Source organism: Bison bison, unplaced genomic scaffold, assembly GCF_000754665.1.
Source record: "Bison bison bison isolate TAMUID 2011002044 unplaced genomic scaffold, Bison_UMD1.0 scf7180017864464, whole genome shotgun sequence".
NCBI classification, from domain to species: Eukaryota; Metazoa; Chordata; class Mammalia; order Artiodactyla; family Bovidae; genus Bison; species Bison bison.
Window position 1 is genome coordinate 5,355,194 of NW_011495025.1, and position 14,968 is coordinate 5,370,161.

The 14,968-nt window shown below is 38.3% G+C and overlaps 1 protein-coding gene across 6 annotated transcripts in view; it reads left to right on the forward strand.

The window, feature by feature from the left end:
* FAM13A (family with sequence similarity 13, member A) overlaps window positions 1–14,968 on the forward strand; it is a 338,691-nt gene that overhangs the window by 48,677 nt on the left and 275,046 nt on the right. The gene's annotated exons all lie outside the window — the stretch shown is intronic.

Consider the following 14,968-nt stretch of genomic DNA (forward strand, 5'->3'; position numbering starts at 1 on the left):
TTCACGTATAAGTGATAAGACAATATTTGTCTTTCTCTATCTGACTTATTTCACTAAGCATAATATTGTCCAAGTTCATCCACGTTGTTGCAGATGTCAAAATTTCATTTTATTTTATGGCTGAGATATGTGTGTATACACACACACACACACACACACACACACACACACACACACACACACACACATATATATATATGCTATGCTAAGTTGCTTCAGTCGTGTCCGACTCTGTGCGACCCCGCAGACGGCAGCCTACCAGGCTCCCCCGTCCCTGGGATTCTCTAGGCAAGAACACTGGAGTGGGTTGCCATTTCCTTCTCCAATGCATGAAAGTGAAAAGTGAAAATGAAGTCGCTCAGTCATGTCCGACTCTTCGTGACCCCCTGGACTGCAGCCTACCAGGCTCCTCTGTCCATGGGATTTTCCAAGCAAGAGTACTGGAGTGGGGTGCCATTGCCTTCTCCGATATATCTATATCTATATCTATATATCTATATCTATCTATCTATATATATATATATATATCTATGAAAGGACACTTAGTTGGCTTACATATTTTGGCTATAGTAAATAGTGCCACTGTGAACATTGGGCTACATGTATATTTTCAAATTAGTGTTTACATTTTTTTGGATATACGTATATCTAGAAGTGAAATTGCTGGATCATAATGGTAATTCTATTTTTAGTTTTTTGAGAAAACTCTATACTCGTTTTCATAGTGGTTGCGCCAGTTCTCATCAATATTGTACAAGGCTTCCCTTTTCTCCACATCCTCAGCAACATTTGTTGTTTGTGGTCTTTTTCATGATAGCTATTTTAACAAGTACGAGGTGGTAGCATATTGTGGTTTTGATTTGCACTTCTCTAATGATGAGTGATGTTGGACATCTTTTCATATTCCTGTTAGCCAAATGTATGTCTTCTTTGGAAAAATGTCTGTCTATTCAGGTCTTTTTGCCCATTTTTTAATTGATTTGGTTTTTATTGATAATGAATTGTATGAGCTATTTATATATTCTGGATGTTAACCCCTTACTAGTCATATCTTTTACAGATATTTTATCCATTTTATTTTATCCATACAGATATTTTATCCATACATATTTTATCCATACATATTTTATCCATACAGATATTTTAACCCATTTAATAGGTTGTCTTTTCATTTTTTTCAATGGTTTCCTTTGCTATGCTGAAGCTTTTACATTTAATTAGACCCCATTTGTTTATTTTTGCTTTTGTTTCCTTTGCTTTAGGAGATAGATCCAAAACAATACTGCTGCAGTTTGTGTCTTGCCTATGTTTTCTCCCAGGAGTTTTATGGTTTGGGTCTTAGATTTAGGTCTTTAATCAATTTGAGTTTATTTTTTATATGGTGTGAGAAAATGATCTGATTTTATTCTTCTAGATATAACTGTATGGATTTCCAGCACCAGTTATTGAAACAACTGTCCTTTCCCATTACATAGTCTTGCATCTTTTGTCACAGATTAGTTGATAAGTGTGTGAGTTTATTTCTGGGCTCTCTGTTCTGTTACATTGATGTATGTGTCTGTTTTTGTGCTGATACCATACTGTTTTAATGACTGTAGCTTTGTTATAAAGTCTGAGGTCAGGGAGCCTGATTTCTCCAGCTCCATTTTTCTTTTTCAAGATTGCTGTGGCTATTTGGGGCCTTTTGTTTAGCCATACAGATTTTAAGACTTTTTTGTTCTAGTTCTGTGAAAAATGTCATAGTAATTTGATAAGATTGCATTGAATCTGAAGAGGGTCTTGGAGCCTCACCTTTATGACCTCGTGTAACCTTAATTACCCCTGTAAGGGTCCTGCTTCCAAATATTGGAGTTTAGGTCACATAAGTCACATTTAACCCGTGACTTTGTAGGGACATAATTCAGTCCATAGTATTGCTTTTTTTTTTTTTTAAATTATCACAATTTTCTGTATGTATTATTAAAAATTAATTAGTAAAATGCCTACAGAGGATGCTAATTAGATACTGTCTAGAATAGAAATCATTAATTACTACGGAACTGATGATTTTTTCTTAGAAATCTTTAATGACTAGCAGAGATAGGAATAAGGAATGAGTTTAAAATAAATGATAAGCTGTCTAAAAAATACTACTGGGTATTGTTTTTGTTTTTTGTATAATTTTCTATAAATTGTTTATATTTTAATATTGATTCTCTGTAAGAATTTATTCCTTCTTGTGATAATAGGTGCTAGTTAGTGACTACTCACTGCGTAATACCTAGAAGTTACTTTATTTATATAATCTCTTTTGATTCCAGCATCAACTCTAATGAGATACAGAGAAAATAAGATTCATTTTGGAGGAGGATATTACAGCCTGAGGTTTAGAGCATGGGCTCTGGGTCCATTCTGACTAGTGTGCCTGCTGCCAGCTGCATTAGTATGGACGATTACTTAACCTTTCTGTGTCTTAGTATATTAGGTATCTATTGCTACCTAACAGTTGTCTGAAAACTACATTAAACATGTATTTTCTGTCAGGAAGTTGCTCTCAAGAGTTGTCAAAGGGCTGCAGTTATCTGAAGGCTTGACTGGAGCTGGGAGATCTGCTTCCAGGGTGGTTTGTTCACATGGCTGACAGTGTAGTGCTGGCTCTTGGTGAGACGCCTCAGTTCCTTTCTCTGTGAGCATTTCCTGATGGCTACTTGAGTGTTCTCATAACATGTAGCTGGCTTCCCCCAGAGTGTGAGCACATCAGGAGCTATGGAAGCCATCCTTTCTGTGACCTAGCCCCAGAAATCAAATAGCATCACTTGTACTACATTATATTCATTAGGAGCATATTCAAGAAGAGAGGAATTGGGCACCATCTTTTGAAGGAAGAAGTGTCAGACTTTGTGGACACTGTAAAAACCACCACACATAGTTTTACTACTATGGAGTGCACTTCCTGAGCTTGTTTTGGATACTGATTTATCCACTGAAGCAATTAGAACAGTGTTGGTACCATATATTTAATAAATGTTAAGTTGTGCTTCTCAATTGTGGCAACCCGTAAGAATTGTCTGGGAAGCTTTGAAAAATCCCAGAGATCACTACATCCTAGACAAACTAAATCATCATCTCTAGAGATGAGACACAGGCACCCGTAGTTTAAATGCAACCTTCCATCCCCATGCTTATGTATCAGTTTATCCTCAGCTCTTGCTCCCACCCCTTGGTTTCTTGATTATATAAAGATGAACCATTTAGTGTGATTTCCTTCAAGTTTTTAACTTTTAACCTTAAAATTAGTCCCTTTATTCTAATGTCCCTGTTTCCTAAATAAAAAAAATTACCAAAGTCACAGAAGAGTGAATGTACCTACCTGCCTAATGATTAAGGAGGAGGAAGGAAAGGGGGGAAAGTGAGTTCCAGTTTGGAGTTAAATGAAGATTTCAAAATTCTTGCCCAGATTAATTGAAACTGCTTGAACTTTTGGTTGTTGTTCCGCCTGGTAAATCACACAAAATGGACCAAATCTTCCAGAAATTCATCAGGAATATTTTTGGAATAGCTATCAATTATCAATTTTTATTTTTTGAAATGTTTTATATAATTTTAATGAAAGTGTGAGCCTGCAAATATTGCATGTTACAAATAGTACCGGACTCCTTTATATGAAATCAGTGATTAAAATTTTTTTAATTATAAATTGAGGTAAAGGCATTGTTGCTTCCCAGTTGGCTCAGTGGTAAAGAATCCACCTGCTAATGCAGGAGCTGCAGGAGACATGGGTTCGATCCCTGGATCAGGAAGATTCCCTGGAGGAGGAAAAGGCAACCCACTCCAGAATTCTTGCCTGGAATATCCCATGAACAAGAGGAGCCTGGCAGGCTACAGTCCATGGGGTCTCAAAGAGTCGGGCATGACTGAGCGACTGAGCATTCACACACGCAAAGGCATTGTTTGGTATTTTATTGCTCACATAGAAAAGTAGAATACTGTCCTGTGAACAGTGAGCTTACAGGTTTATTAGGGGAATAGAACAGGTACACAGAAAGCCAGGATATACAAAACAGAGTGAGTTTGAGGGGAGGAATCCTTACTAAATCAGATGATAAGAAGGGTTTATGAAAGAAGGAAGTGATCCTTGAACTGGGACTTTTGGAGGGCTGGTAGAATTACCACAAATGGTGAGTGCTTTAGGAAGAAAGGATTACAAAAACAAAGGTGTTTGGAAAACAGAGGTACATGATTGCAACAGTGAACATAGCGTGTGTTAGGGAAGAGGCGGGGATGAATGGTTAATACAATCGGTTTGGTGGTTTGTCAGTAACATTTTTAATCAAATACTGAAGTGACACATTCTTAAGTAATTTTATTACTTGATAAAATTCATCATCTTATTGCTTTTAACATTTTCCTTTATTTAAAGAAATCTTTTTGTCAGACTAATATATGCATATGGTTTTATTAAAAAATTAAATAAAGTGGAAAGATTTACATAGTAAACCCCTAAACATGCTTTGGCTGCCCTTAATTTTCTTTCCCAGAGGAAATCAGTTTTCATTTGTCTAGCTGTTCTTTTGATATTTCTTTCCATTTGATAATATAATGTTTTATTTTGATTACTTCCGGATATTATCTCATTGTTTCTGCTAAAGAAATGTGCAGAATTAGCTTTGTTACATTGTTACTTACTCCAGTATCATTCTACCACAATTTTAGCTGATAATTTTTGTACGTATTTAATTAAGGTATGCCTTTATAGCACTATGTAAGGGTGTGTACTTGTGTGAAGTGTATTGCCTGATGTTAATATCTCAGATTTATAGGGAATTGTGTGAATGAAAATAATCTGCATTTTTTAGATTGCTCCAATGCATCCACCATTGCCTGTTTTTTTCAGAATGTCAAATAATTTGTCAATTGTTTATTTCTGGGGAGATTGCTCTTGGACCCTTTTTCTTCTCTCATCTAAACCCCAGTAGTAGGTGTCACCCTGAGCCTCCTTCCCCAGTCTTCCCAGACCTGCCCTTCCTGGCAGTCTTTTCTCTCTATTGTGTTGGACACTCAGCAGATCCCTTCAGCCTGGAAAATATTGTCTTTTGGTCTTGGAAATGTACCTGTATTATCTTTTATTGTTCCTGTAGAGGTTTGATTATCGTCTTTAAATTCTGTTTTCTGTGAAATTTAATAAATTTTATTTTCTGACCTTATTTTAAAATTTTAGCCTTTGACTTTAATATTGAACATATTCATGCTCTATTTTTTTTCGAAGTACTTTGTTTTATTGCACTGTGTTCTTCTTTCTGAGATACAAATAAGGCTTTTGGGGATGTTTGTTTATGTGGCTTTGGTTTGGTTTTCTTCCCCCCTATATTTCTGTTTGCGGGATTTCTTTTTCTCTCTTTACTCAAACATATGAGGATCTTTGGCTGTCGAGATTTAGGAGCAGCATTTTGTACGTGGACCAGTGGGCTTGTCTACTGGTGTGCTTCACTTCAGGAGGATTAGATGGTGGGGATAGAGGAAACTCTAGCTGTTTCATTGGGGAACCACAAATGTCAGTATGTGGGCATATTTTTCTCTTCAGCTATTGAGTTCCTTGAGCAGGAGTGGGAGGGAGATGGGAAGTATGCTAATGGGCCTGTTATTTATTGGCACATTTTCACTCATCTTCCCGTTTTCTGCTGTTTCCTCACTGTAGACCTTAGCTGTTTCAGATGTCCAAGAATTCACTGATGCCATGCAGAGCCTAAGCCTCAGCACTCTTGCCTGCTGGCTCGCTTGCCTGGGTGCTGGGGTGGTGGAGGCTGCCTGAAGCTTGACAGGCTTGCATGCAGTCTGTCTGTTTTCAGTCACTTGCATTCACTTCCAAATGGCTTTGAAATCTCCTCTCCTTCTGTCTTCTCTGCTGTTCTTTTTTTGCCCATGGGTGCTTACACTTTTTAAGCATCATTTTACTGTCATTTAAATAGGGTTTTGGGAAGAATATGTGATCAGTTTGTTTCTTTAAATGGACATTCTCCTTTACCTTTCACCCATCCCATGCTTGATTTTAAATGGGGAGAATTTTATAATAGCAGCTGTGTAAACAATGTGTGAGAGTTAAGTGCCTCTGAATTTTAGCTTATGAGCTTTGATAATTTAGATTGCATCTGTTTTTCGTAAGAAAACCACCCTAGTAACACTATCTTAATCAGCATAATGCCTGATTGTAAAGAAAGCTTATTTCATTTGCTGACTTGGGGCTTGAGCCTTGCACTATTTTTTTTTCCTTACGTGAGGAATTCACTAGATAAGTTTGAGTTAAGGCTGTCCTTTGTCTATTCTATATCATAGTGTCACTGGCATTGTTTGATGTGAGCTGAATGGTTTTGCCTTGCAAATTATAATGTACTAGTTATTAAGTCATTACCTCTTGGGTAGTAAGAGCACCATAGGAAAAATGAAATATTTCCTTCCCTAGGTTCATTCCTTCTTACTGAGAAGTTCCTTTCCTTTCAAAATTCTTAAACTCACACATTTTTCATAGAAACGTTTCTATGAAAAACAATCATTATATTAAACTCCAAGTCTAAGCCCTTTGCATTTTCAGAGTGTGCCTTTTAGGTTTTCTATAAGCAGTGCTAAATATATAAATTATGCATTTTGTCCTGGGTAAAGACCTAAATACAGAGCAGAATTAAAGCATTGCCATCTGCCCAAGCTGCCAGTCACTCAGATGTGTGAAACCTCTACTGGAATAAATCGAAAACGTGGTGCCAGGAAACGCAGGTTTCCACACATGACTTTATACATTTTTATGATATTCCAGTTAGTCCTGCTTCCATCCAGATCCACATGACAGGAAAAAAAGCCTTTCTTATTTATAATTCCCTATGATCTCTAAGGTTGTAGATCCTAATAGCTAGATGATCTTTGGTTTACTGAGTACATATAAATATTTTCCTCTTAATGGCCTTTGACACTGTGAGATAATGTTAAGTAATGCGTGGGATTATGCAAATTTGGAAAGGTCAAGACTGAGCAAAATTATTCTGCATTAGAACAACTGGTCTTGAGGTATGTATGTGTTGTGAATGTGCGTGTATGTAAATTTGCTGAAATCCTTGGTTTACTCTTGTCTTTTCAGCTGTGTTCTCTTTATCCTTGATGGCTTACACCTTAAAAAATTCCTGTCATCTTAGTGAGATATGAAGAGGAAAAGTAGATAAACTCATCTTTAATGGAAAGTTCTCTTCTGACTTTTTCCTACACTGGATTTTAAAGTCAACAGAATTGCCTTATTTTTTTCTTGAGATACAATGTACATACCATAAAACTGACCTTTTTAACGTGTACAATTTAAAGTGGTATTTAATGTATTCAGAGAGGGCAGTCATCACTACTATCGGGTTTTAAAATATTTTTATCATTCCAAAAGAAACTCCAAGCCTATTAGCATATACTCCCCATTCCTTCCCAACTTCCCCCCTCTTCTCCTACTAGTCGTAGGCAAACACTAATCTACTTTCCATCTATACAGGTTTGTCTCTTATGGCCATTTCTTATAAATGGAATCACACAATATATTGTCTTTTGTGACTGTCCTCTTTCACTTAGCATAAGTTTCAAAATTCATCCATCTTGGAACATAAATCAGTGTGTTGTTCCTTTGTGGCAATGGCACCCAACTCCAGCACTCTTGCCTAGAGAATCCCATGGATGGAGGAGCCTGGTGGGCCACAGTCCATGGGGTCGCTAAGAGTCGGACAAGACTCAGCGACTTCACTTTCACTTTTCACTTTCATGCATTGGAGAAGGAAATGGCAGCCCACTCCAGTGTTCTTGCCTGGAGAAACCCAGGGACAGGGGAGCCTGGTGGGCTGCCATCAATGGGGTCGCATAGAGTCGGACACGACTGAAGCGACTTAGCAGCAGCAGCAGCAGCAGTATTCTATTGAACGACTATGCTGCTGCTGCTGCTGCTAAGTCACTCAGTTGTGTCCGACTCTTAGCGACCCCATGGACTGCAGCCCACCAGGCTCCTCTGTCCATGGGATTTTCCAGGCAAGAGTACTAGAGTGGGGTGCCATTGCCTTCTCCATTGAACGACTATACTACACTGTATTTATTCATTCATTAATTGATGGGCATTTGGGTTGTTTTCACCTGTTGGCTCATAGGAATAATGCTGCTATGAACATTTATGTACAAGTTCTTATATGGACATATGTGTTCATTTCTCTTGAGTATCTATCTAGGAGTGAAACTACTGAGCCAAATGGTGACTTTAACATTTTAAGAAACAATTTTCCAAAGTAGCTGTACTATTTTGCATTCTCATCAGCAATTAATGCAAGTTTCAATTTCTTTACACCATCAACAATACCTGTTATTGTCTGTGTTTTTCATTTTCATTATTCTCATAGTACAGGCATTGGAGTTTTATAATAACATGAAAATTATAGGCTTGAAGGGGAAAAAGAGAGATCCAGAAGCTCCAGGGCCATGAAAATAATGCCTGTTGGGGGGGAGTTGGAATAAATTATCACAAACTGAGTGAAATCTTCAATAAATTCTGCACTCTTCATGAATGCTTTCATGAAGAAGTCTTATTTAGATTGAGCTGGAAGAGGGAAAGAGAGAATAGCCAACAAAGGACTTACTAAAAAAAAAAAGGTAAAACAACCTGTATCAATAGAATCAATTCATAAAATACTGAAAATTTGTTTATTGTTTAAATTGTATTGGTTTGAAGCAATGCCAAGTGACCAGCTTGCTAGCCACCTGCAGCTCTACCTGAACCGTGTTAAGCTCTGTCCTGAACCCTTGCTTTGCTGAGCCCGTGAGCATAGTCAGCTTTTACACTGAGTCTATAAACAATTTGAAGACTTCAGGGGAAGAAGGGGACATCCAAAACAACCTTAAATAACTCTGGGTAATGGTTTAAGTCACAGGACATCAAATAAGTCCAGTCCACTTACAGCTGAGCAATAGTGTCAGCTGGCTCAGTAGTGGGGATTAGGTAGAATAGTAGTAACACGATTTGCACTGAAACTACATACTTACTGTACTTTGCCCACTTACGATAGCACTAGCTTTATGGAGAAAGCCAAGTTTTATTGGCAGCAATATTGCCAGCAGTTTTGAAGATTAGTGTCATTGTGGGAGGCTGCCCCTCCTATATTAGAATGATAGCTTTTCCCATTCTCTGGTGTATAGACATTCCTACATTATAAACAAAATCTTCAGCTGTTACACCCTTGTGTCTCACATTTAGCCTAGATGTGAGCTCCCAGTTTTGCTATATGGATAGATTATTTAAATGCTTGCTATGTTTTTAATTGATGTCTTCATCTCCACTGACAGGCATTCAGTGAATGTCTGCAGCATAGATTTGCTGATGTACTACTTGGTGTCACTGAGCATTAGTTTTTGGCTATAGGACTGAAATGTAAAGCATCATCTAGTTCTTGTTTTTCCTGCACCCTTTGCCTTTGCTTTCACATGCAGGTCCATTCTGGGAGTGGCAGTGTCAATCTAGATACAGGCTAATTTGGCAATAAACATAACTCTACATCTTGCAGGAGCTAATCAGAAAGATAAGATTTGTAGTTTTATTAATAACGTCTAAGAACAGGTTGTCATTTATTAATTTTTATTAGTTACTTTATCATTCCGCCCTTTGAGAAATTTGTGTGAGGATTTGAGAACTTTGTCATGGGCAAGGGTTGCAAGAGAGCTGTAAAAATATAACTTCTCCTTTCACATGGAAAAATACCAATTCCATTAATCATAAGATAGAATTATGTATATAAACTTCTCATCACTCTAAAAAGACATGGTTCCACTCACGAGAAATAAAATGCAGAGGTAAAACCGAGTCTAATCCAGGATAGCTGGCATTTTATCATGATTTTCCCCATTCTTCTGCATGTTTAGAAAGAAACAGAATTTGTGTTTTGTTTATTCTTAGTTGTTTTATGAAGCATTTTGTGCCCAGAAATTCTTAAGAGTCTTTTATTAAAATGCTGTTCCCCACATATACCCCAGGACCTAAGATGTTATATTTGATTGTAAATGAATGGAGATTCCTACTCCCAGTAGTAGTTTCCTACTACTCCTCACCAGTTCTGCTTATTTATTTGTTGATTCAAGAAACATTTAAATATTGACATATTTGAGACAGTGTGCTAGGTTCTGTGTGATAGTCATACTCATAAGTGAGCTTTGTAGGCATGCGCTGATCAGAGCCTATGCTCTGAGGTCAGACTGCCAGGATTTGAGTTGCAGCTTGGCTGCTTGGTAGTTGTATGAACATGGAAAAGTTAATGAATGTCTCTGTTTCAGTCTAGTCATCTCTAGCTGGGAATGTGTGAGATTGCTACTGCTGCTGTGACACATTACCAGAAATATAGTGGCTTAAAACATCACATACTTGCTATCTCATTGTTCTATGAGAACTGTGTAGGCTCAGCTGGTTTCTCTTCTTCAGGTCTCACAAGGTCAAAACCAAGGTGTCGGCCTGAGTTCTTGCTTCCAGGCTCATTGAGTTTTGGGGAGCTTTCAGTTCTAAGTGGCTGGGAGGCTGCAGTCCCTGTTTTTTGCTGGCTTCTCTTTCTGGAGGCGGTCCACATTCCTGAGCTAGTGGCCTTTCTCTAGCTTCAGAGTCAGCATCAACTCACTGTTCTAATAGATTAGCAAATTTTCATAAATCCTTGTGTGAGCATTAATGAGGAAATAAAAAGCTACTTCAATAATCTGGCGCCATGAAGCTAAATATTTTGGTTCTTTTAATAGCTGACCTTCCCATGGCCCTGAGATATATTGTAGTAGAGATTAGCATTTTGTCAATTGTGTGTTTTTTTTTTTTCTTCTACTTGAGGCTAAGATTGTATGTACAGTATAACTTCCTGGCCATCAAAAAGTCAAAGCACATGACAAGCACTAGGAGGAATGTCCAGATAAGAGTAGGGTGCCATCCCGTGATTAGGTCCATTATTGCTGATTATGATTGTAATCTCTTTTTAATGAGAGCAAATACTTGTCACATGCTTCAGTGTTTGCTACCTAATCTGGAACAGAAGTTCTGGTGGTACAGTTTTCTTCAACTGCTGAGTTGGAACAGAAGTTCTGGTGGTACAGTTTTCTTCAACTGCTGAGTCATTTACCTGTATACCACACATACTGGGTGCTAGTTTTTTGTTCATGGTTTAGCTTAAAAAAACACACACACACACACAAAAACGGGTCACATTCAGCCAATAATGAAAATCTTGTAAGAAACATGAATAATTTGAAATGGCACTTTTCACTAATAGAAAAAGTTAGTTCTCCTAGGAAAAGATTGATACTAAGGAAAATGATGACTGTTTCAATTATTAACCATTATTCCATGTACAAAGTTTTTTTAAGCTCTTTGGGTTCATAAATTATACACATCCTAATTTTTATTCCAATTTAGTTCTAGAAGTAACCACACTTTTCTGAAACAGTTAAAATATTTTAATATATCTGCATTGTGCAGTGCATAGTTGCTCAGTCGTGTCCCTCTTTCCCCAAATAGAATATGCTTAATAAAAGCATGATGTTTATTTTGTTTAGTGCTGTATCCCTGGTGTTAGAGACAGTCAGACACACAGAAAGCATGTGATCAACACCACACATAGTGTGGATAAGTATACATTAGGAATAAGTGTGCCCAAGATAGAAGCACTGCTCATTCTTATTTATGATGTGAGACCTTGAGACATTGTCACAACCAGTATAAATGTAAGGATGTGAATGAATACGGTACTCCTTATTATATTTAGGTATCAGTGAATCAAAAAGTAATGCAAACAATAATAGTTATTATGAACTTTGTTTCTAGAAAACATCAAAAGGCATCTTCTTAGGCACATTTGCACCCATACTTGCCTACTCAGTGCTAGGCTGGACATTATAAATGTGTGGAGCAGTTATTAATCTTATATGGAGGAAGACTTATCTGTGGGATAGCTGCAGGTGGGCAGTAAAGGTGATATTTACCCCAGATTTCTGGAAAAGCAGTATAAATTGCAGATCCTCAGTATTATTGTGGGTGCTAAGTTGCTTGAGTCGTGTCTGACTATAACCTGCCAGGCTCCTCTGTCCATGGCATTCTCCAGGCAAGAATGTTAGAGTGGGTTACCATGCCCTCCTCCAGGGGATCTTCCCAACAAAGGGATCTTAACTCACATCTCATGTAATTATTTGGTATGAAAAGAAATGTTATGCTAATAAAGTCTTTACTTCACTGCCGATATGTTTGAACAAAGACTCAGGAGGTAAATTATGAATATTAAGGTCCAAGTGTGGTACACTGCTGTCAGAGCCGCTGAAGTAGGGTGAACCAGTGAATCTGTCCTCCATCAGAGGAAGCGGGAATGCTTGTGGGTAGGAGGAGATACATATGTTTTCCTCATCATACTTATTTTTGCTTTTGGAGACCATATTTAGTGATTTTTTCATTCATGCCATGAAGGATTTCATGGTATTTTGTTAAGTTGGAGATTCTCTGAATAGATGTCTCCCTTCCCATTTTTTGGTCAGTTTTATTTCCTGGGAAATTACTCATTATATTTCAAAATAGTGGAAGTAAATCATCAAAGTACTGCAGCTTTTCAAAGATGTCATAAAATCCTAACTATTTTAAATTTATTTTTTTTTTTTGATCTAGTGTCTTCACACATTGCCTGCCATAGGGTTTGAAGTTTCATTTCAGAGCCAGAAGGGCGGCCAGATGTCCATTGTCAACACTGTTGGAAAGCTGTTGCTTATACCCTGAAATGCTGGGAATTAATCCACATTTTAGAAAGAGAGCACACACCCATGAAAACATCCAGACTCACTTTGCCTTAGTCACCATAAGGAAAAAAAGGCAAATAGAAGTACATTTTCTGTTAGTTTCTTTTTTGTTCTATTTTATGTATTTATTTTGACTGTGCTGCATCTTCCTTGCTATGCGGGCTTTTCTTTAGCTGCAGCTAGCAGGGTCTGCTCTCTAGTTGTAGTGCACAGGCTTCTTAATGCTGTGGCCTCTTTGTGGATCACAGGCGTTAGGGCATGTGGGCTTCAGCAGTTGTGGCTCTCGAGCTCTAGAGCCTAGGCTCAGTAGTTGTGGTGCATGGGTGTAGGTGCTCAGTAGCATGTGGAATCTTTCCAGATCAGGGATCAAACCTGTGTCTCCTGCATTAGCAGATAGATTCTTTACCCTGAACCACCAGGGGAGCCCCTCTTAGTTCACATTTGTCTTTTTAATATAAAGGTATGAAAAACGGATAGTTATCAATTCATTTTTAATCACTCCCAACAATTATTTCCATTTCGTATGTATTTCTACTAGGCAAGATCATAGTACAGTGGAAAATGATGTGATAATATGCAACATACCACATCTTTATGGATTATCAAAATATTTGGATATGATTTTTTTAAAAAAACGGGTTTTCCCAGTGGTTCAGTATAAAGAATCTGCCTGCCATTGCAGGAGACACAGGTTCAATGCCTGGTCCGGGAAGATCCCACATGTCATTGAGCAACTAAGCCCCATGTGCCAGAGCTTTTGGGCCTATGCTCTGGAGCCCGGGAGCCACAACTGCTGAATCCCAGGGGCATTCAAGCCCATGCTCTGTGACGAGAGGTCACTGCAATGAGAAGCCTGCACACCACAACTACAGAGTAGTCCCTGCTCACTGCAACTGGAGGTAAGAACAGCCAGCACAGCCAAAAAAATTACTATGAATAATTTCTAGTATCAAGAGATCTATTTGCCCTGAAATTATAGTTTACTGGATCACATTGTTTGTGATCAATAAGAAATGGAGTTATTCCAGTCATAAATAGAATGTTCTCCAATATGATTCTACCAAAGAGGGGACATCTATACATTTTCAGCATTGCTATTTTTGACAGCATCACTTATTCTAACATTCATAAAGGTGAAATGGGTTCGTATTAAAAGACATTTCACTGAAACCTCACTGCATTCATAAAACCAAGGTAATGAAGGTAAAGCAAAACATTACTTTGCTTATTTAACAAACACTTAACATAGCACTTAGTATGTGTCACCTACTTTGTTTTAAATACTCTGCAAGTGTCAACTCATTTAATCCTCATCACAACCCTGTTTCATAGTTGATTTGCATTTTTTGCTAAGTCGCTTCAGTCGTGTCTGACTCTGCGTGACCCCATAGATGGCAGCCCACCAGGCTACCCCATCCCTGGGATTCTCCAGGCAAGAACACTGGAGTGGGTTGCCATTTCCTTCTCCAATGCATGAAAGTGAAAAGTGAAAGGGAAGTCGCTCAGTCGTGTCCGACTCTTAGCGACCCTATGGACTGCAGCCTACCAGGCTCCTCCATCCATGGGATTTTCCAGGCAAGAGTACTGGAGTTGAGTGCCATTGCCTTCTCCAGTTGATATTACCCTTAAAAATAAGGAAACAGTGCAGTGAAGAGTCTGAGGTCACAAAAGTAGTAGTTAGCTAAACCTGCTTCCTAGCCTGCATTCTTATCCTGTGGTCTACAGCCACTGTCAGTGGCAGTCTATGACTTTCTGTGTTTTCACTTCTTGCTATTGGACATTACTTATGTATCTGTAATGCCGGCACTCTTGTTCCTTTGCATCTTACTTCCCTCACTTTTCTGTTTCTTACACTATTGAATGGCTGGAGCAGCTGGCCTATCTAAATTAAAGAATCCAATGTGTGTTAAATGTTCAGTTCAGTTCAGTTGCTCAGTCGTGTCCGACTCTTTGCAACCCCATGAACTGTAGTATGCTAGGTCTCCCTGTCCATCACCAATTCCCAGAGTCCACCCAAACCCATGTCCATTGAATCAGTGATGCCATCCAACCATCTCGTCCTCTGTTGTCCCCTTCTCTTCCTGCCCTCAATCTTTGCCAGCATCAGAGTCGGCTCTTCACATCAGGTGGCCAAAGTATTGAAGTTTCAGCTTCAACATCAGTCCTTCCAATGAACACCCAAGACTCG